A 19,901-nucleotide genomic window follows, 5' to 3' on the forward strand; every position below is an offset into this window, starting at 1 on the left:
GTACCTAGATGCTGTGCTACCCTGCTACATTAATGTATAGGTACCTAGATGCTGTGCTACACTGCTACATTAATGTGTAGGTACCTAGATGCTGTGCTACACTGCTACATTAATGTGTAGGTACCTACATGCTGCGCTACACTGCAACATTAATGTCTAGGTACCTACATGCTATGCTACACTGCAACATTAATGTCTAGGTACCTACATGCTATGCTACACTGCTACATGATGTCTAGGTACCTAGATGCTATGCTACACTGCTACATTAATGTCTAGGTACCTAGATGCTGTGCTACACTGCTACATTAATGTCTAGGGGTATACCTAGATGCTATGGGTATTGATATCTACATTAATGTCTAGGGGTATACCTAGATGCTGTGGGTATAGGCAGCTACGTTAATGTCTAGGGGTATACCTAGATGCTGTGCTACACTGCTACATTAATGTCTAGGTACCTAGATGCTATGCTACACTGCTACATTAAAGTCTAGGGGTATACCTAGATGCTATGGGTATTGATATCTACATTAATATCTAGGGGTATACATAGATGCTATGGGTATAGGCAGCTACGTTAATGTCTAGGGGTATACCTAGATGCTGTGCAACACTGCTACATTAATGTCTAGGGGTATACCTAGATGCTGTGCTACACTGCTACATTAATGTCGAGGTACCTAGATGCTGTGCTACACTGCTACATTAATGTATAGGGGTATACCTAGATGCTGTGCTACACTGCTACATTAATGTCTAGGTACCTAGATGCTGTGCTACACTGCTACATTAATGTGTAGGTACCTACATGCTGCGCTACACTGCAACATTAATGTCTAGGTACCTACATGCTATGCTACACTGCTACATTAATGTCTAGGTACCTAGATGCTGTGCTACACTGCTACATGATGTCTAGGTACCTAGATGCTATGCGACACTGCTACATTAATGTCTAGGTACCTAGATGCTGTGCTACACTGCTACATGATGTCTAGGTACCTCGATGCAGTGCTACACTGCTACATTAATGTCTAGGGGTATACCTAGATGCTGCTGTGTATAGATATATACATTAATGTCTAGGGGTTTACCTAGATGCTATGGGTATAGGCAGCTACATTAATGTCTAGGGGTATACCTAGATGCTGTGCTACACTGCTACATTAATGTCTAGGTACCTAGATGCTATGCTACACTGCAACATTCATGTCTAGGGGTATACCTAGATGCTATGGGTATTGATATCTACATTAATATCTAGGGGTATACCTAGATGCTGTGCTACACTGCTACATTAAAGTCTAGGGGTATACCTAGATGCTGCGCAACACTGCTACATTAAAGTCTAGGGGTATACCTAGATGCTGCGCTACACTGCTACATTAATGTCTAGGTACCTACATGCTACGATACACTGCTACATTAATGTCTAGGTACCTACATGCTGCGCTACACTGCTACATTAATGTCTAGGTACCTAGATGCTATGCTACACTGCTACATTAATGTCTAGGTACCTAGATGCTATGCTACACTGCTACATTAATGTCTAGGTACCTACATGCTATGCTACACTGCTACATTAATGTCTCGGGGTATACCTAGATGCTGTGCTACACTGCTACATTAATGTCTAGGGGTATACCTAGATGCTGTGCTACACTGCTACATTAATGTCTAGGTACCTACATGCTATGCTACACTGCTACATTAATGTCTAGGTACCTAGATGCTATGCTACACTGCTACATTAATGTCTAGGTACCTACATGCTATGCTACACTGCTACATTAATGTCTCGGGGTATACCTAGATGCTGTGCTACACTGCTACATTAATGTCTAGGGGTATACCTAGATGCTGTGCTACACTGCTACATTAATGTCTAGGTACCTACATGCTATGCTACACTGCTACATTAATGTCTAGGTACCTAGATGCTATGCTACACTGCTACATTAATGTCTAGGGGTATACCTAGATGCTGTGCTACACTGCTACATTAATGTCTAGGGGTATACCTAGATGCTGTGCTACACTGCTACATTAATGTCTAGGAACCTTGATGCTGCGCTATACTGCTACATTAATGTCTAGGTACCTAGATGCTATGCTACACTGCTACATTAATGTCTAGGTACCTAGATGCTATGCTACACTGCTACATTAATGTCTAGGTACCTACATGCTATGCTACACTGCTACATTAATGTCTAGGTACCTAGATGCCATGCTACACTGCTACATTAATGTCTAGGTACCTAGATGCTATGCTACACTGCTACATTAATGTCTAGGGGTATACCTAGATGCTGTGCTACACTGCTACATTAATGTCTAGGGGTATACCTAGATGCTGTGCTACACTGCTACATTAATGTGTCGGTACCTAGATGCTATGCTACACTGCTATATTAATGTCTAGGTACCTAGATGCTATGCTACACTGCTACATTAATGTCTAGGTACCTACATGCTATGCTACACTGCTACATTAATGTCTAGGTACCTACATGCTGTGCCACACTGCTACATTAATGTCTAGGTACCTAGATGCTGTGCCACACTGCTACATTAATGTCTAGGTACCTACATGCTGTGCTACACTGAAGTCAACGTTATTGCTTTTCTCCTCTTTCAGTAGAAATAAATGAATGTCCACTCACTGCTCCCAAAGGACATTATTTAATAAAGCCTACTGTTATAACTTCGGATGTGTGTACTGTTAAAACCCTCTTCTTTCATTGTTTTCTGGTCTTTCACTCCTGAGGAAGATCCATGAAATCCCCAGTGAATATAGGGCTCCCCATAGTCAGTTTCACTGTATGAGATAGCAATTCTTTAAAGCTGACCTAATTGAAAAAGGAACGACCCCATGGCCAAAATACTTTATTTAAATAAATATACATTATTCAAACATAAAGCGAAGATTTCATCAATTGGTTTGAATGGGAGGGAGATTCTTGCTATATTAATGCATGCATATTATAGATAAGGGTATATATAGGCTGCTACATTAATGTTTAGATATATAGGCTGCTACATTCATGTTTAGAGATATAGGCTGCTACATTCATGTTTAGAGATATAGGCTGCTACATTAATGTCTAGAGATATAGGCTGCTACATTAATGTTTAGATATATAGGCTGCTACATTCATGTTTAGAGATATAGGCTGCTACATTCATGTTTAGAGATATAGGCTGCTACATTAATGTCTAGAGATATAGGCTGCTACATTAATGTTTAGATATATAGGCTGCTACATTCATGTTTAGAGATATAGGCTGCTACATTCATGTTTAGAGATATAGGCTGCTACATTAATGTCTAGAGATATAGGCTGCTACATTAATGTTTAGATATATAGGCTGCTACATTCATGTTTAGAGATATAGGCTGCTACATTCATGTTTAGAGATATAGGCTGCTACATTAATGTCTAGAGATATAGGGTGCTACATTAATGTCTCGGGTATAGGCTGCTACATTCATGTTTAGAGATATAGGCTGCTACATTAATGTCTAGGGGTATAGGCTGCTACATTAATGTCTAGAGATATAGGCTGCTACATTAATGTCTCGGGGTATAGGCTGCTACATTAATGTTTAGAGATATAGGCTGCTACATTAATGTTTAGGGGTATAGGCTGCTACATTAATGTTTAGGGGTATAGGCTGCTACATTCATGTTTAGAGATATAGGCTGCTACATTCATGTTTAGGGATATAGGGTGCTATATTAATGTCTCGGGGTATAGGCTGCTACATTAATGTCTAGGGATATAGGGTGCTACATTAATGTCTCGGGGTATAGGCTGCTACATTAATGTTTAGAGATATAGGCTGCTACATTAATGTCTAGGGATATAGGGTGCTACATTAATGTCTCGGGGTATAGGCTGCTACATTAATGTTTAGGGGTATAGGCTGCTACATTAATGTTTAGGGGTATAGGCTGCTACATTCATGTTTAGAGGTATAGGCTGCTACATTCATGTTTAGAGATATAGGCAGCTACATTCATGTTTAGGGGTATAGGCTGCTACATTAATGTTTAGAGATATAGGCTGCTACATTAATGTTTAGGGGTATAGGCTGCTACATTAATGTTTAGAGATATAGGCTGCTACATTAATGTCTAGGGATATAGGGTGCTACATTAATGTCTCGGGGTATAGGCTGCTACATTAATGTTTAGGGGTATAGGCTGCTACATTAATGTTTAGGGGTATAGGCTGCTACATTCATGTTTAGAAGTATAGGCTGCTACATTCATGTTTAGAGATATAGGCAGCTACATTCATGTTTAGGGGTATAGGCTGCTACATTAATGTTTAGAGATATAGGCTGCTACATTAATGTTTAGAGATATAGGCTGCTACATTAATGTTTAGGGGTATAGGCTGCTACATTAATGTCTAGAGATATAGGCTGCTACATTCATGTTTAGGGGTATAGGCTGCTACATTAATGTTTAGGGGTATAGGCTGCTACATTCATGTTTAGAGATATAGGCTGCTACATTCATGTTTAGAGATATAGGGTGCTACATTCATGTTTAGAGATATAGGGTGCTACATTCATGTTCCCTGCCAATGCAACCTGCAATTCCCACGCAAAGAGCCTGCAGCTCCGATGTGAGGGACAGAGAAATTGTGTGCAAATTGACAAATCATGAGGCAAAATAATTTTTAAAAACCAGCACTTTGCCCCTCTTTTCAAAAACTATGCGTCGGATATATTTGATTAAACTAAATCAAGTGTAGAGACGCTGCCACACCTAATTGAAGAGCGACGTGGCAAATACCGTCCCGCCTCGACCGTTTCCCTGGGACTTCTTGTGAGAACCTCTCACATTTTACCATGATTATCCTGTCCACTTTTAAATACAACATTTACAAATCCATCTCAACTCATTTGTGTGTGTGTGTGGTGCTAAATGACTTCAAGACATATGTCTATGCAAGGTCAGGAACTTTGACCATTGACATGACCTACAAAAATTAAAACTAGCCTCCCGGGCGGCGCAGTAGCTGTGCCACCAGAGACTCTGGGTTCGAGCCCGGGCTCTGTCCGCAGCTGGCCGCGCCCGGGAGGTCCATGGGGCGACGCGCAATTGGAAGACTTGAAGATGATGGGTCTGAAATGTTCCTGCATCTGAAGACATAAATGCCACTTACAACTGCAGGTCAATACGGGGACATTCAAATGTATGAATTTCATTGTTGTAATATATTCTGCAGGAAAATCCTGTACTGACTCAGATGGCATATGTTTATCAGAAAGAGACTGCTTGCTCTGTCGCAGGCCGTCGCGACCGGGAGACCCATGGGGCGGAGCACAATTGGCCCAGCGTCGTCCGGATTAGGGGAGGGTTTGTCCGGCAGGGATGACCTTGTTCTATCGCGCACTAGCGACTCCTGTGGCAGGCCAGGTGCAGTGCACACTGACATTGTCGCCAGGTGTACCTTGTTTCCTTCGACACACTGGCGCGGCTGGCTTCCGGGTTAAGCGGGCATTGGGTCAAGAAGCAGTGCGGCTTGGTTGGGTTGTGTTTCGGGAGGACACAAGGCTCTTGACCTTCGCCTCTCCCGAGTCTGTACGGGAGTTGCAGCGATGAGACAAGAAATTGGGTAAAAAAAAAATCTAATTAAAATAAAGAGACTGCTGGGAGTCCATTGACCAACCAAAGTTCCCTCTTGGAAAAGTGAAGCTGTTCTATTCTCTTCTGTTCTGTTATTTTCTATATAATATAATCTATTCTATATGATTCCTCTCCGGGTACACATCATGATACTGCAGGCGTTATCAGTTTATTGTATTGGAGCCAGGTGTGCAATTCTTTCTGAGGATAACATTGCAAGCGGTTCAATGATAGATCAATATGTTGTTTACAGAATGCGTGGAGGTGATTTGAGAAGCACTCTCTACTCAGTAAAAGGCCCATGATAAACAAGATTCTCTGGTTTGATGAAACCAAGATTGAACTCTTTGGCCTGAAGGCCAAGCATCACGTTTGGAGAAAACCTGGTACTATCACTACGATGAAGCATGGTGGTGGCAGCATTACGCTGTGAGGATGTTTTTCAGCGGCAGGGACTGGGAGACTAGTCAGCAGCATGGGAAAGATGAATGGAGCAAAGTACAGAGAGTTCTTTGATAAAAACCTGCTCCAGAGCGCTCAGAACCTCAGACTGGGGCGAAGGTTCACCTTCCAACAGGACAACGACCCTAAGCACACAGCAGAGACAATGCAGGAGTGCCTTCGGGACAAGTCTCTGAATGTCCTTGAGTGGGCCATCCAGAGCCCAGACTGGAATCCGATCGAGCATCTCTGGAGAGACGACTTTGGTTGTCAGTTGAACGGTGTTTCCTCTGACACCTTTGTGCAGCTGGCTTCCGGGTTAAGTGGACGGGTGTTAAGGAGCGCAGCTTGACGGGTTGTGTTTCAGAGAATGCATGACTCGCCCTTCGCCCCTTCCCATTCCCATTCCCATTCCCATTCCCATTCCCGTTCCCGTTCCCGTTCCCGTTCCCGTTCCCGTTCCCATTCCCATTCCCGTTCCCCCGTTCCCCCATTCCCATTCCCATTCCCATTCCCGTTCCCGTTCCCATTCCCATTCCCATTCCCGTTCCCGTTCCCGTTCCCATTCCCATTCCCATTCCCATTCCCATTCCGAGCCCATTCCCATTCCCATTCCCGTTCCCCCATTCCCATTCCCATTCCCGTTCCCATTCCCCCGTTCCCATTCCCATTCCCGTTCCCGTTCCCATTCCCATTCCCATTCCCATTCCCGAGCCCGTTGGGGAGTTTCAGCGATGAGACATGATCATCATTTAGAAAGTGGGTAAAAAATACAACAAAAAATATAGAAAAACACAAAAAAAGTCTGAATACTTTCCGAAAGCACTGTACATGTTTACATAGACTACCGGTCAAACGCTTTAGAACCCCTACTCATTCAAGGGTTTTTCTTTATTTTACTATTTTCTATATTGTAGTAAAAGAGTGAAGAAATTATAACTATTAAATAACACATATGGAATCATGTAGTAATCAAAACAGTGTTGAAGAAATCAAAATATATTTCATATTTGAGATTCTTCAAATAGCCACCCTTTTCCTTGATGACAGCTTTGCACACTCTTGGCATTCTCTCAACCACAGCTTCATAAGGTAGTCACCTGGAATGCATTTCAATTAAGAGGTGTGCCTTGTTAAAAGTTCATTTGTGTAATTTCTTTCCTTCTTAATGCATTTCAGCCAATCACTTGTGTTGTGACAAGGTAGGGGTGGTATACAGAAGATAGCCCTATTTGGTAAAAGACCAAGTCCATATTATGACAAGAACAGCTCAGTTCAGTCCATCATTACTTTAAGACATGAAGGTCGATCAATCTGGAAAATGTCAAGAACTTTGAAAGTTTCTTTAAGTGCAGGTGCAAAAACCATCAAGCACTGATGAAACTGGCTCTCATGAGGACCGCCACAGGAAAGGAAGAACCAGACTTACCTCTGCTGCAGAGGGAAAAGTTACCAGCCTCAGAAATTGCAACCCAAATAAATGCTTCACAGAGTTGAAGTAACAGACACATCTCAACATCAATTGTTCAGAGGAGACTGTGTGAATCAGGCCTTCATGGTCGAATTGCTGCAAAGAAACCATTACTTTAAAAAAAACGGACTTTCTAAGTTAAATTAAGGTTAAGAACAAATTGTTTATATTGATGGCCGACCCCGGCCAAACCCTAACCCGGACGACGCTGAGTCAATTGTGCGCCGCCTTATGGGACTCCCAATCACAGCCAGTTGTGATACAGCCTTGAATTGAACCAGGGACACCAATAAGAAGAGAAGACTTGCTTGGGCCAAGAAACACGAGCAAAGGACCAAATAGGACATTTTTAGTTCCAACCGCCATGTCATTGTGAGAAGCGGTGGGGGTGAACGGATGATCTCCGCATGTGTATTTCCCATCGTGAAGCATGGAGGAGGAGGTGTTATGGTGTGGGGGTGCTTTGCTGGTGACACTTTCTGTGATTTATTTAGAATTAAAGGCGCACTTAACCAGCATGGCTTCCACAGCATGCAGTGATACACCATCTCATCTGGTTTGGGTTTAGTGGGACTATCATTTAATTTTCAACAAGACAATGACCCAACACACCTCGAGGCTGTGTAAGGGCTATTTTACCAAGAAGGAGAGTGACAGAGTGCTGCATCAGATGACAAGGCTTCCACAATTCTCCGACCCTCAACCAATTTGAGATGGTTTGAGATGACGGACCGCAGGGTGAAGGAAAAGCAGCCAACAAGTGCTCAGTATATGTGGGAACTCCTTCAAGACTGTTGAAAAAGCATTCCAGGTGAAGCTGGTTGAGAGAATGCCAAGAGTATGCAAAGCTGTCATCAAGGCAAAGGGTGGCTAATTGAAGAATCTCAAATATAAAATATATTTTGATTTGTTTTACACTTCAGTGGTTACTACATGATTCCATATGTTATTTAATAATTTTGATTTCTTCACAATTATTCTCCAACGTAGAAAATAGTAAAAATACAGAAAAACCCATGAATGAGTAGGTGTTCTATATTTTTTTTTACCGGTAGTGTACATTAGTTTGAATAAACAGTGAAGCCTGAAGTGTGTCGTCTATGTTCTCGGTTATAGTTCTAGGACAAAACACACATTACAACAAGAGAGACAACACAACACTACATAAAGAGAGACCTAAAATAACAACATAGCAAGGCAGCAACACATGACAACACAGCATGGTAGCAACACAACATGGTAGCAGCACAACATGGTAGCAACACAACATGGTAGCAGCACAACATGGTAGCAACACAACATGGTAGCAACACAACATGGCAGCAACACAACATGGTGGCAACACAACATGGTAGCAACACAACATGGTAGCAGCACAACATGGTGGCAACACAACATGGTAGCAGCACAACATGGTAGCAACACAACATGGTAGCAGCACAACATGGTAGCAGCACAACATGGTAGCAACACAACATGGTAGCAACACAACATGGTGGCAGCACAACATGGTGGCCGCACAACATGGTAGCAACACAACATGGCAGCAACACAACATGGTAGCAGCACAACATGGTAGCAACACAACATGGTAGCAACACAACGTGACAACAACATGGTAGCAACACAACATGGCAGCAGCACAACATGGTAGCAACACAACGTGACAACAACATGGTAGCAACACAACATGACAACAACATGGTAGCAACACAACATGGTAGCAGAACAACACATGGTAAACACATTATTGGGGACAGACAACAGCACAAAGGTCAAGAAGGTAGAGACAACAATACATCACACAAAGCAGCCACAACTGTCAGTAAGAGTGTCCGTGATTGAGTCTTTGAATGAAGAGATGGAGATAAAACTGTCCAATTTGAGTGTTTGTTGCAGCTCGTTGAAGTTGCTAGCTGCAGCGAACTGAAAAGAGGAGCGACCCAGGGATGTGAGGGCTTTGGGGACCTTTAACAGAAAGTGACTGGCAGAACGGGTGTTGTATGTGGAGGATGAGGGCTGCAGTAGATATCTCAGATAGGAGGGAGTGGCCTGGGTATACAGAGATGACCAGTTTACAGAGGAATATAGAGTGCAGTACATATTGTCCCTGTGTGTTTTGTGCATACTGTCCATATTGTCCCTGTGTGTTTTGTGCATACTGTCCATATTGTCCCTGTGTGTTTTGTGCATACTGTCCATATTGTCCCTGTGTGTTTTGTGCATACTGTCCATATTGTCCCTGTGTGTTTTGTGCATACTGTCCATATTGTCCCTGTGTGTTTTGTGCATACTGTCCATATTGTCCCTGTGTGTTTTGTGCATACTGTCCATATTGTCCTTATGTGTTTTGTGCATACTGTCCATATTGTCCCTGTGTGTTTTGTGCATACTGTCCATATTGTCCCTGTGTGTTTTGTGCATACTGTCCATATTGTCCCTGTGTGTTTTGTGCATACTGTCCATATTGTCCCTGTGTGTTTTGTGCATACTGTCCATATTGTCCCTGTGTGTTTTGTGCATACTGTCCATATTGTCCCTGTGTGTTTTGTGCATACTGTCCATATTGTCCCTGTGTCCCTGTTTTTTGTGCATACTGTCCATATTGTCCCTGTGTGTTTTGTGCATACTGTCCATATTGTCCCTGTGTGTTTTGTGCATACTGTCCATATTGTCCCTGTGTGTTTTGTGCATACTGTCCATATTGTCCCTGTGTGTTTTGTGCATACTGTCCATATTGTCCCTGTGTGTTTTGTGCATACTGTGTGTTTTGTGCATACTTTCCACATTGTCCCTGTGTGTTTTGTGCATACTGTCCATATTGTCTCTGTGTGTTTTGTGCATACTGTCCATATTGTCCCTGTGTGTTTTGTATTGACTGTCCATTTTGTCCCTGTGTGCTTTATGCATACACATTGTCCCCGTGTATAAATCTAGACATGCATGAAAGCAGTATTTGAGTAGAAACCGCCAAAGGCGTTTTCGTTCACAATACCTGTCTTGCAAGTACTGTCCTGGTGGATCTCCTTTCAAACTGAACAAAAGAAACGGGTTTGAATACAAGGAGGAATTTGCTGCCTTGCCCTGTCCCATTAATTGATCTAATGTAAATGTCCATCTGGATGTGTTTAATGCTCTGCAATCATGAAGAAGCATTTTCCTTGTTATGACATAGTTTGTAATTCAATGCCTGAAAATAATAAAAAGTTAAGAAATTTGCCCCGATCAAGTATTTTTAAATAGCTTCCATAAAGAGAATGGTAGATAGTGGTAGATGAATAGAGGTTATCAATTTCATGCAGGTATTGTGTGTTAAGACATGCATTAGTTCTGAAAGAAAAGTTTAAAACCTGCAAACTGTTCTGGACAGAATCACTTTGTTTATGTAAGCCTTCTGTTTCTGCCTATTGGCCTTCATCAGAGACCTGTCCCAAACAGTGTTTCATCAGAAACCTGTCCCAAACAGTGTTTCATCAGAGATCTGTCCCAAACAGCCTTCTGTTTCTGCCTCTTGGCCTTCATCAGAGATCTGTCCCAAACAGCCTTCTGTTTCTGCCTCTTGGCCTTCATCAGAGATCTGTCCCAAACATCCTTTTGTTTCTGCCTCTTGGCCTTCATCAGAGATCTGTCCCAAACAGTGTTTGGGACAGTCCGGATCACAATCAAAAAAGACCTTTGGGTTTTATGGGACCAGAGAAGACCTTTGGGTGGTGTGGGACGAGGAGTAGACCTTTGGGTGGTGTGGGACGAGGAGAAGACCTTTGGGTGGTGTGGGATGAGAGAAAACCTTTGGGTGGTGTGGGACGAGAGAAGACCTTTGGGTTTTATGGGACCAGAGAAGACCTTTGGGTGGTGTGGGACGAGGAGAATACCTTTGGGTGGTGTGGGATGAGGAGAGGACCTTTGGGTGGTGTGGGACGAGGAGAAGACCTTTGGGTGGTGTGGGACGAGAGAAGACCTTTGGGTGGTGTGGGACGAGAGAAGACCTTTGGGTGGTGTGGGACGAGAGAAGACCTTTGGGTGGTGTGGAACCAGAGAAGACCTTTGGATGGTGTGGGACGAGGAGAAGACCTTTGGGTGGTGTGGGACGAGGAGAAGACCTTTGGGTGGTGTGGGACGAGAGAAGACCTTTGGGTGGTGTGGGACGAGGAGAGGACCTTTGGGTGGTGTGGGACGAGGAGAAGACCGTTGGGTGGTGTGGGACGAGAGAAGACCTTTGGGTGGTGTGGGACGAGAGAAGACCTTTGGGTGGTGTGGGACGAGAGAAGACCTTTGGGTGGTGTGGGACGAGAGAAGACCTTTGGGTGGTGTGGGACGAGGAGAGGACCTTTGGGTGGTGTGGGACCAGAGAAGACCTTTGGGTGGTGTGGGACGAGGAGAGGACCTTTGGGTGGTGTGGGACGAGGAGAAGACCGTTGGGTGGTGTGGGACGAGAGAAGACCTTTGGGTGGTGTGGGACGAGGAGAAGACCTTTGGGTGGTGTGGGACGAGAGAAGACCTTTGGGTGGTGTGGGACGAGAGAAGACCTTTGGGTGGTGTGGGACGAGGAGAGGACCTTTGGGTGGTGTGGGACGAGGAGAAGACCTTTGGGTGGTGTGGGATGAGAGAAGACCTTTGGGTGGTGTGGGACGAGAGAAGACCTTTGGGTGTTGTGGGACGAGAGAAGACCTTTGGGTGGTGTGGAACCAGAGAAGACCTTTGGGTGGTGTGGGACGAGGAGAAGACCTTTGGGTGGTGTGGGACGAGGAAAAGACCTTTGGGTGGTGTGGGACGAGAGAAGACCTTTGGGTGGTATGGGACGAGAGAAGACCTTTGGGTTTTATGGGACCAGAGAAGACCTTTGGGTGGTGTGGGACCAGAGAAGACCTTTGGGTTTTATGGGAAGAGAGAAGACCTTTGGGTTTTATGGGACAAGAAGACCTTTGGGTGGTGTGGGACGAGGAGAAGACCTTTGGGTGGTGTGGGACGAGGAGAAGACCTTTGGGTGGTGTGGGACGAGGAGAAGACCATTATGGGGCTAGATAAGACCTTTGGGTTGTATAAGAGTGTCACACTTGCTCCGTTCAGTCTCATACTTATCTGTCATGGTTTTCAGATAGAGGTCTTGAGTACGGAGCGAGAGATTCATGATGAGATTTCCTCCGCTTGCTTAGAAATCAATATTTCCATCTTCATAACCTGAGTTCTCTCATCACTCATTTGGTCAGCGACTTCAATGAGTTCTGCTGATTTGTCATTGTGTTCATTCGCTGATCGTCTTTGGTCTGCAGCATTTGGACTAGAACATTGTTTCTTTGTCTGTTTGGAGATAACTCGTCAGATTCATTTAGTTTGGAGTGGACGTCGTCGTATTTAGTTTCTGCTAAATCGAGTTGTTTATGTAAAAGATGATTTTGTTGAAGAGTTTGTTCTTCATCTTAAGTTTTTGCAATTACATTTGAAGTTGGAAGTTTACATACACCTTAGACAAATAAACTTAAATTCAGTTTCTCACAATTCCTGACATTTCTTCCTAGTAAAAATTCCATGTTTTAGGTCAGTTAGGATCACCACTTCATTTTAAGAATGTGAAATGTCAGGATAATAGTGTAGAGAATGATTTATTTCATATTTTATTTCTTTCATCACATTCCCAGTGGGTCAGAAGTTTACATACACTCAATTAGTATTTGGTAGCATTGCCTTTAAATTGTTTAACTTGGGTCAAACGTTTCGGATAGCCTTCCACAAGCTTCCCACTGTCACGTTCTGACCTTTATTTCCTTTGTTTTGTCATTATTTAGTATGGTCAGGGTGTGAGTTGGGGTGGGCAGTCTGTTTGTTTTTCTATGATTTGGGTATTTCTATGTTTCAGCCTAGTATGGTTCTCAATCAGAGGCAGGTGTCATTAGTTGTCTCTGATTGAGAATCATACTTAGGTAGCCTGGGTTTCAGTGTGTGTTTGTGGGTGATTGTTCCTGTCTCTGTGTTTGCACCAGATAGGGCTGTTTTGGTTTTTCCACATTTCTTGTTTTGTTAGTTTATTCATGTATAGTGTCTATATTAAAGAACCATGAATAACCACCACGCTGCGTTTTGGTCCGCCTCTCTTTCCCCAGAAGAAAACCGTTACACCCACAATAAATTGGGTGAATTTTGACCCATTCCTCCTGACAGAGCTGGTGTAACTGAGTCAGGTTTGTAGGCCTCCTTGCTCGCACACGCTTTTTCAGGGCTGAGGTTTTTTTCTTGGCTGAGTAGCCTCGTTTCCAAAAACAAAATGAAGACATTTAGAAACTAAACTTGCCAATTTGAAAAAGAAGCCACGGGAGTTTTTTTTAGCAGAGATTTAAGACGACTATCGAGTGGTAAGACATGTATAAAAGCAACAGATACCATGCATCTTATATGGTGAGCTACCGAGTGGCTAGGACAGGCAAGGCCCATACTATTGTGGGGGACTTCATTCTTCCTGCTGCCACTGATATGGCTGGGACAATGCTGGGGGAAAAGGCCCAAAAAACTACAGAGACAATGACTTCATCAAACTACACTGTTTCACGATGCATCAGTGACATGGCAGGAGATGTTCTGAAACAATTACTGCTTCACATACAAGCTAGTGAATTATATGCGTTACATCTGGATGAGTCAACAGACGTGGTGGGCCTGGCACAGCTCCTGGTATATGTCTGTTACAGCTGGGTGAGTCAACAGACGTGGAGGGCCTGGCACAGCTCCTGGTATATGTCTGTTACAGCTGGATGAGTCAACAGACGTGGCGGGCCTGGCACAGCTCCTGGTATATGTCTGTTACAGCTGGGTGAGTCAACAGACGTGGAGGGCCTGGCACAGCTCCTGGTATATGTCTGTTACAGCTGGGTGAGTCAACAGATGTGGCACAGCTCCTGGTATATGTCTGTTACAGCTGGGTGAGTCAACAGATGTGGCACAGCTCCTGGTATATGTCTGTTACAGCTGGGTGAGTCAACAGACACAGCTCCTGGCTGTTACAGGCAACAGATGGGCACAGCTCCTGGTATATGTCTGTTACAGCTGGATGAGTCAACAGACGTGGCGGGCCTGGCACAGCTCCTGGTATATGTCTGTTACAGCTGGATGAGTCAACAGACGTGGCGGGCCTGGCACAGCTCCTGGTATGTGTCTGTTACAGCTGGGTGAGTCAACAGATGTGGCACAGCTCCTGGTATATGTCTGTTACAGCTGGATGAGTCAACAGACGTGGAGGGCCTGGCACAGCTCCTGGTATGTGTCTGTTACAGCTGGATGAGTCAACAGACGTGGTGGGCCTGGCACAGCTCCTGGTATATGTCTGTTACATCTGAATGAGTCAACAGACGTGGCGGGCCTGGCACAGCTCCTGGTATATGTCTGTTACATCTGAATGAGTCAACAGACGTGGCGGGCCTGGCACAGCTCCTGGTATATGTCTGTTACAGCTGGATGAGTCAACAGACGTGGTGGGCCTGGCACAGCTCCTGGTATATGTCTGTTACAGCTGGATGAGTCAACAGACGTGGTGGGCCTGGCACAGCTCCTGGTATATGTCTGTTACAGCTGGATGAGTCAACAGACGTGGCGGGCCTGGCACAGCTCCTGGTATATGTCTGTTACAGCTGGATGAGTCAACAGACGTGGCAGCTCCTGGTATATGTCTGTTACAGCTGGATGAGTCAACAGACGTGGTGGGCCTGGCACAGCTCCTGGTATATGTCTGTTACAGCTGGATGAGTCAACAGACGTGGAGGGCCTGGCACAGCTCCTGGTATACGTCTGTTACAGCTGGATGAGTCAACAGACGTGGTGGGCCTGGCACAGCTCCTGGTATACGTCTGTTACAGCTGGATGAGTCAACAGACGTGGTGGGCCTGGCACAGCTCCTGGTATACGTCTGTTACAGCTGGATGAGTCAACAGATGTGGAGGGCCTGGCACAGCTCCTGGTATACGTCTGTTACAGCTGGATGAGTCAACAGACGTGGTGGGCCTGGCACAGCTCCTGGTATATGTCTGTTACAGCTGGATGAGTCAACAGATGTGGAGGGCCTGGCACAGCTCCTGGTATACGTCTGTTACAGCTGGATGACTCAACAGACTTGGCGGGCCTGGCACAGCTCCTGGTATATGTCTGTTACAGCTGGATGAGTCAACAGATGTGGCACAGCTCCTGGTATATGTCTGTTACAGCTGGGCTTGGTGGGCTGGCACAGCTCCTGGTATATGTCTGTTACAGCTGGATGAGTCAACAGACGTGGTGGGCCTGGCACAGCTCCTGGTATATGTCTGTTACAGCTGGATGAGTCAACAGACTTGGTGGGCCTGGCACAGCTCCTGGTATATGTCTGTTACAGCTGGATGAGTCAACAGACGTGGTGGGCCTGGCACAGCTCCTGGTATATGTCTGTTACATCTTGATGAGTGAACAGACGTGGAGGGCCTGGCACAGCTCCTGGTATATGTCTGTTACAGCTGGATGTGTCAACAGATGTGGAGGGCCTGGCACAGCTCCTGGTATATGTCTGTTACAGCTGGATGAGTCAACAGACGTGGCGGGCCTGGCACTGCTCCTGGTATACGTCTGTTACAGCTGGATGAGTCAACAGACTTGGTGGGCCTGACACAGCTCCTGGTATATATCTGTTACAGCTGGATGAGTCAACAGAAGTGGTGGGCCTGGCACAGCTCCTGGTATATATCTGTTACAGCTGGATGAGTCAACAGACGTGGTGGGCCTGGCACAGCTCCTGGTATATGTCTGTTACAGCTGGATGAGTCAACAGATGTGGAGGGCCTGGCACAGCTACTAGTATATGTCTCTTACAGAAGTGGTGGGCCTGATGAGTCTGTTAATCTGATGAGTCAACAGAAGTGGTGGGCCTGGCACAGCTCCTGGTATATGTCTGTTACAGCTGGATGAGTCAACAGAAGTGGTGGGCCTGGCACAGCTCCTAGTATATGTCTGTTACATCTGGATGAGTCAACAGAAGTGGTGGGCCTGGCACAGCTCCTGGTATATGTCTGTTACAGCTGGATGAGTCAACAGAAGTGGTGGGCCTGGCACAGCTCCTGGTATATGTCTGTTACAGCTGGATGAGTCAACAGATGTGGAGGGCCTGGCACAGCTACTGGTATATGTCTGTTACAGCTGGATGAGTCAACAGAAGTGGTGGGCCTGGCACAGCTCCTGGTATATGTCTGTTACAGCTGGATGAGTCAACAGAAGTGGTGGGCCTGGCACTGCTCCTGGTATATGTCTGTTACAGCTGGATGAGTCAACAGAAGTGGTGGGCCTGGCACAGCTACTAGTATATGTCTCTTACAGCTGGATGAGTCAACAGATGTGGTGGGCCTGGCACAGCTACTAGTATATGTCTGTTACAGCTGGATGAGTCAACAGGCCTGGCACAGCTCCTGGTATATGTCTGTTACAGCTGGATGAGTCAACAGATGTGGCGGGCCTGGCACAGCTACTAGTATATGTCTGTTACAGCTGGATGAGTCAACAGGCCTGGCACAGCTCCTGGTATGTGTCTGTTACGTTTATGGGGGGTCAATTAAGGAAGACATCCTCTTCTGCAAACCACTGGAAACCAGGACAACAGGAGAGGATATTTTTAAAGTACTGGACAGCTTTGTGACATCAAATGTACTTTGGTGGTCAAGATGTGTTGGTATCTGTACTGATGGCGCAAAAGCCATGACAGGGAGACATAGTGGAGCGGTAACGCGCGTGCAAGCTGTTGATCCCGATGCCACTTGGGTACACTGCAGCAACCACCGAGAGGCTCTTGCTGCCAAGGGAATGCCTGACAACTTGAAAGATGTTTTGGACACTACAGTGAAAATGGTTAACTTTGTTAATTTTAAAAAGTAAGGCCCCTGAACCCTCGTGTATTTTCTGCATTATGCAATGATATGGGCAGCGACCAAGTAACGCTTTTACAACATGCAACGTATTGACACGTTTTTTTAAAATTGAGAGACGAGCTTAAAGTTTTCTTTACTGAGCATAATTTTCACGTGTCTGACCGCTTGCATGATGATGAGTTTCTACCACGACTGGCCAGTCTGGATATGTTTTTTCTCGCCTGAATGATCTGAATCTAGGATTACAGGGACTCTCCACAACTGTATTCAATGTGCAGGACAACATTGAGGCTATGATAAAGAAGTGTGAGCTCTTCTCTGTCTGCATTAACAAGGACAACACACAGGTCTTTCCATCATTGTATGATTTTTTTGTGTGCAAATGAACTCAAGCTTACGGACAATGTCAAATGTGATATTGCGAAGCACATGAGTGAGTTGGGTGCTTTCCCGAAATGGACGACACAAACAACTGGATTCGTTATCCCTTTCATACCCTGCCTCCAGTCCACTTACCGATATCTGAACACGAGAGCCTCATGGAAATTGCAACAAGCTGTTCTGTGAAAATGTAATTTAATCAGAAGCCACTGTCAGATTTCAGGATTGGGCTGTGCTCAGAGTATCCTGTCTTGACAAATCATGCAGTTAAGACACTGATGCCTTTTCCAACCATGTACCTATGTGAGAGTGGATTCTCAGGCCTCACGAACATGAAAACTAAATACAGGCACAAACGAAGTGTGGAAAATTATATAAGACTGAGACTCTCTCAAATACAACCCAACATTGCAGGGTTATGTGCATACTTTCAAGCACACCCTTCTCATTAACCTGTGGTGAGTTATTCACACCCTTCTCAATAACCTGTGGTGAGTTACTCACACCCTTCTCATTAACCTGTGGTGAGTTATTCACACCCTTCTCAATAACCTGTGGTGAGTTACTCACACCCTTCTCAATAACCTGTGGTGAGTTACTCACACCCTTCTCAATAACCTGTGGTGAGTTACTCACACCCTTCTCAATAACCTGTGGTGAGTTACTCACACCCTTCTCAATAACCTGTGGTGAGTTACTCACCATTTTTGATGAACAAATAAAGAGCAAAATGATTGATTATTATTATATTAATATCTGTGCCCTGGTCCTATAAGAGCTCTATGTTACTTCCCACGATCCAGGTTGGGACAAAAACTCACACTCATTCTGATGTTTAATAAATGTATTGTATAGTGTGTGTGTGGCAGGCTTATAATGATGGCAAAAAAACAACATTTGAGAGTGTGCTGACCCTGGTGCTAGAGGGGGTACAGCTGACCCTGGTGCTAGAGGGGGTACAGCTGACCCTGGTGCTAGAGGGGGTACAGCTGACCCTGGTGCTAGAGGGGGTACAGCTGACCCTGGTGCTAGAGGGGGTACAGTTGACCCTGGTGCTCGAGGGGGTACAGCTGACCCTGGTGCTAGACGGGGTACAGCTGACTCTGGTGCTCGAGGGGGTACAGCTGACCCTGGTGCTAGAGGGGGTACAGCTGACCCTGGTGCTAGAGGGGGTACAGCTGACCCTGGTGCTAGAGGGGGTACAGCTGACCCTGGTGCTAGAGGGGGTACAGCTGACCCTGGTGCTAGAGGGGGTACAGCTGACCCTGGTGCTAGAGGGGGTACAGGTGACCCTGGTGCTAGAGGGGGTACAGCTGACCCTGGTGCTAGAGGGGGTACATCTGACCCCGGTGCTCGAGGGGGTATAGCTGACCCTGGTGCTAGAGGGGGTACAGCTGACCCTGGTGCTAGAGGGGGTACAGCTGACTCTGGTGCTAGAGGGGGTATAGCTGACCCTGGTGCTACAGGGGGTACAGCTGACCCTGGTGCTAGAGGGGGTACATCTGACCCTGGTGCTAGAGGGGGTACATCTGACCCCGGTGCTCGAGGGGGTACAGCTGACCCTGGTGCTCGAGGGGGTACAGCTGACCCTGGTGCTCGAGGGGGTACAGCTGACCCTGGTGCTAGAGGGGGTACAGATGACCCTGGTGCTATAGGGGGTACAGCTGACCCTGGTGCTAGAGGGGGTACAGCTGACCCTGGTGCTAGAGGGGGTACAGCTGACCCTGGTGCTAGAGGGGGTACAGCTGACCCTGGTGCTAGAGGGGGTATAGCTGACCCTGGTGCTAGAGGGGGTACAGCTGACCCTGGTGCTAGAGGGGGTACAGCTGACCCTGGTGCTAGAGGGGGTACAGCTGACCCTGGTGCTAGAGGGGGTACAGCTGACCCCGGTGCTCTAGGGGGTACAGCTGACCCTGGTGCTAGAGGGGGTACAGCTGACCCTGGTGCTAGAGGGGGTATAGCTGACCCTGGTGCTAGAGGGGGTACAGCTGACCCTGGTGCTAGAGGGGGTACAGCTGACCCTGGTGCTAGAGGGGGTACAGCTGACCCCGGTGCTAGAGGGGGTACAGATGACTCTGGTGCTAGAGG

General features: G+C 45.8%; 1 long non-coding RNA gene across 3 annotated transcripts; it reads left to right on the plus strand.

Moving 5' to 3' along the window:
• Positions 1–1,096: 1,096 nt before the first annotated feature.
• On the plus strand, positions 1,097–2,377 carry LOC127932677 (uncharacterized). 3 transcript variants are annotated; one of them, XR_008146338.1, is made up of 3 exons: positions 1,097–1,479; positions 2,144–2,223; positions 2,264–2,377. It is a non-coding gene; the product is annotated as an uncharacterized LOC127932677 (long non-coding RNA). The 3 variants fall into 3 exon arrangements; XR_008146339.1 differs by lacking the exon at positions 2,144–2,223 and adding an exon at positions 1,688–1,767 and having other exon boundaries at positions 1,097–1,519; positions 2,264–2,376; XR_008146340.1 differs by lacking the exons at positions 2,144–2,223; positions 2,264–2,377 and adding exons at positions 1,688–1,727; positions 1,896–2,057 and having other exon boundaries at positions 1,097–1,519.
• The last annotated feature ends 17,524 nt before the right edge of the window (positions 2,378–19,901 follow it).

The sequence above is a fragment of the Oncorhynchus keta genome, chromosome 10, assembly GCF_023373465.1.
Source record: "Oncorhynchus keta strain PuntledgeMale-10-30-2019 chromosome 10, Oket_V2, whole genome shotgun sequence".
In the NCBI taxonomy this organism is placed as follows: Eukaryota; Metazoa; Chordata; class Actinopteri; order Salmoniformes; family Salmonidae; genus Oncorhynchus; species Oncorhynchus keta.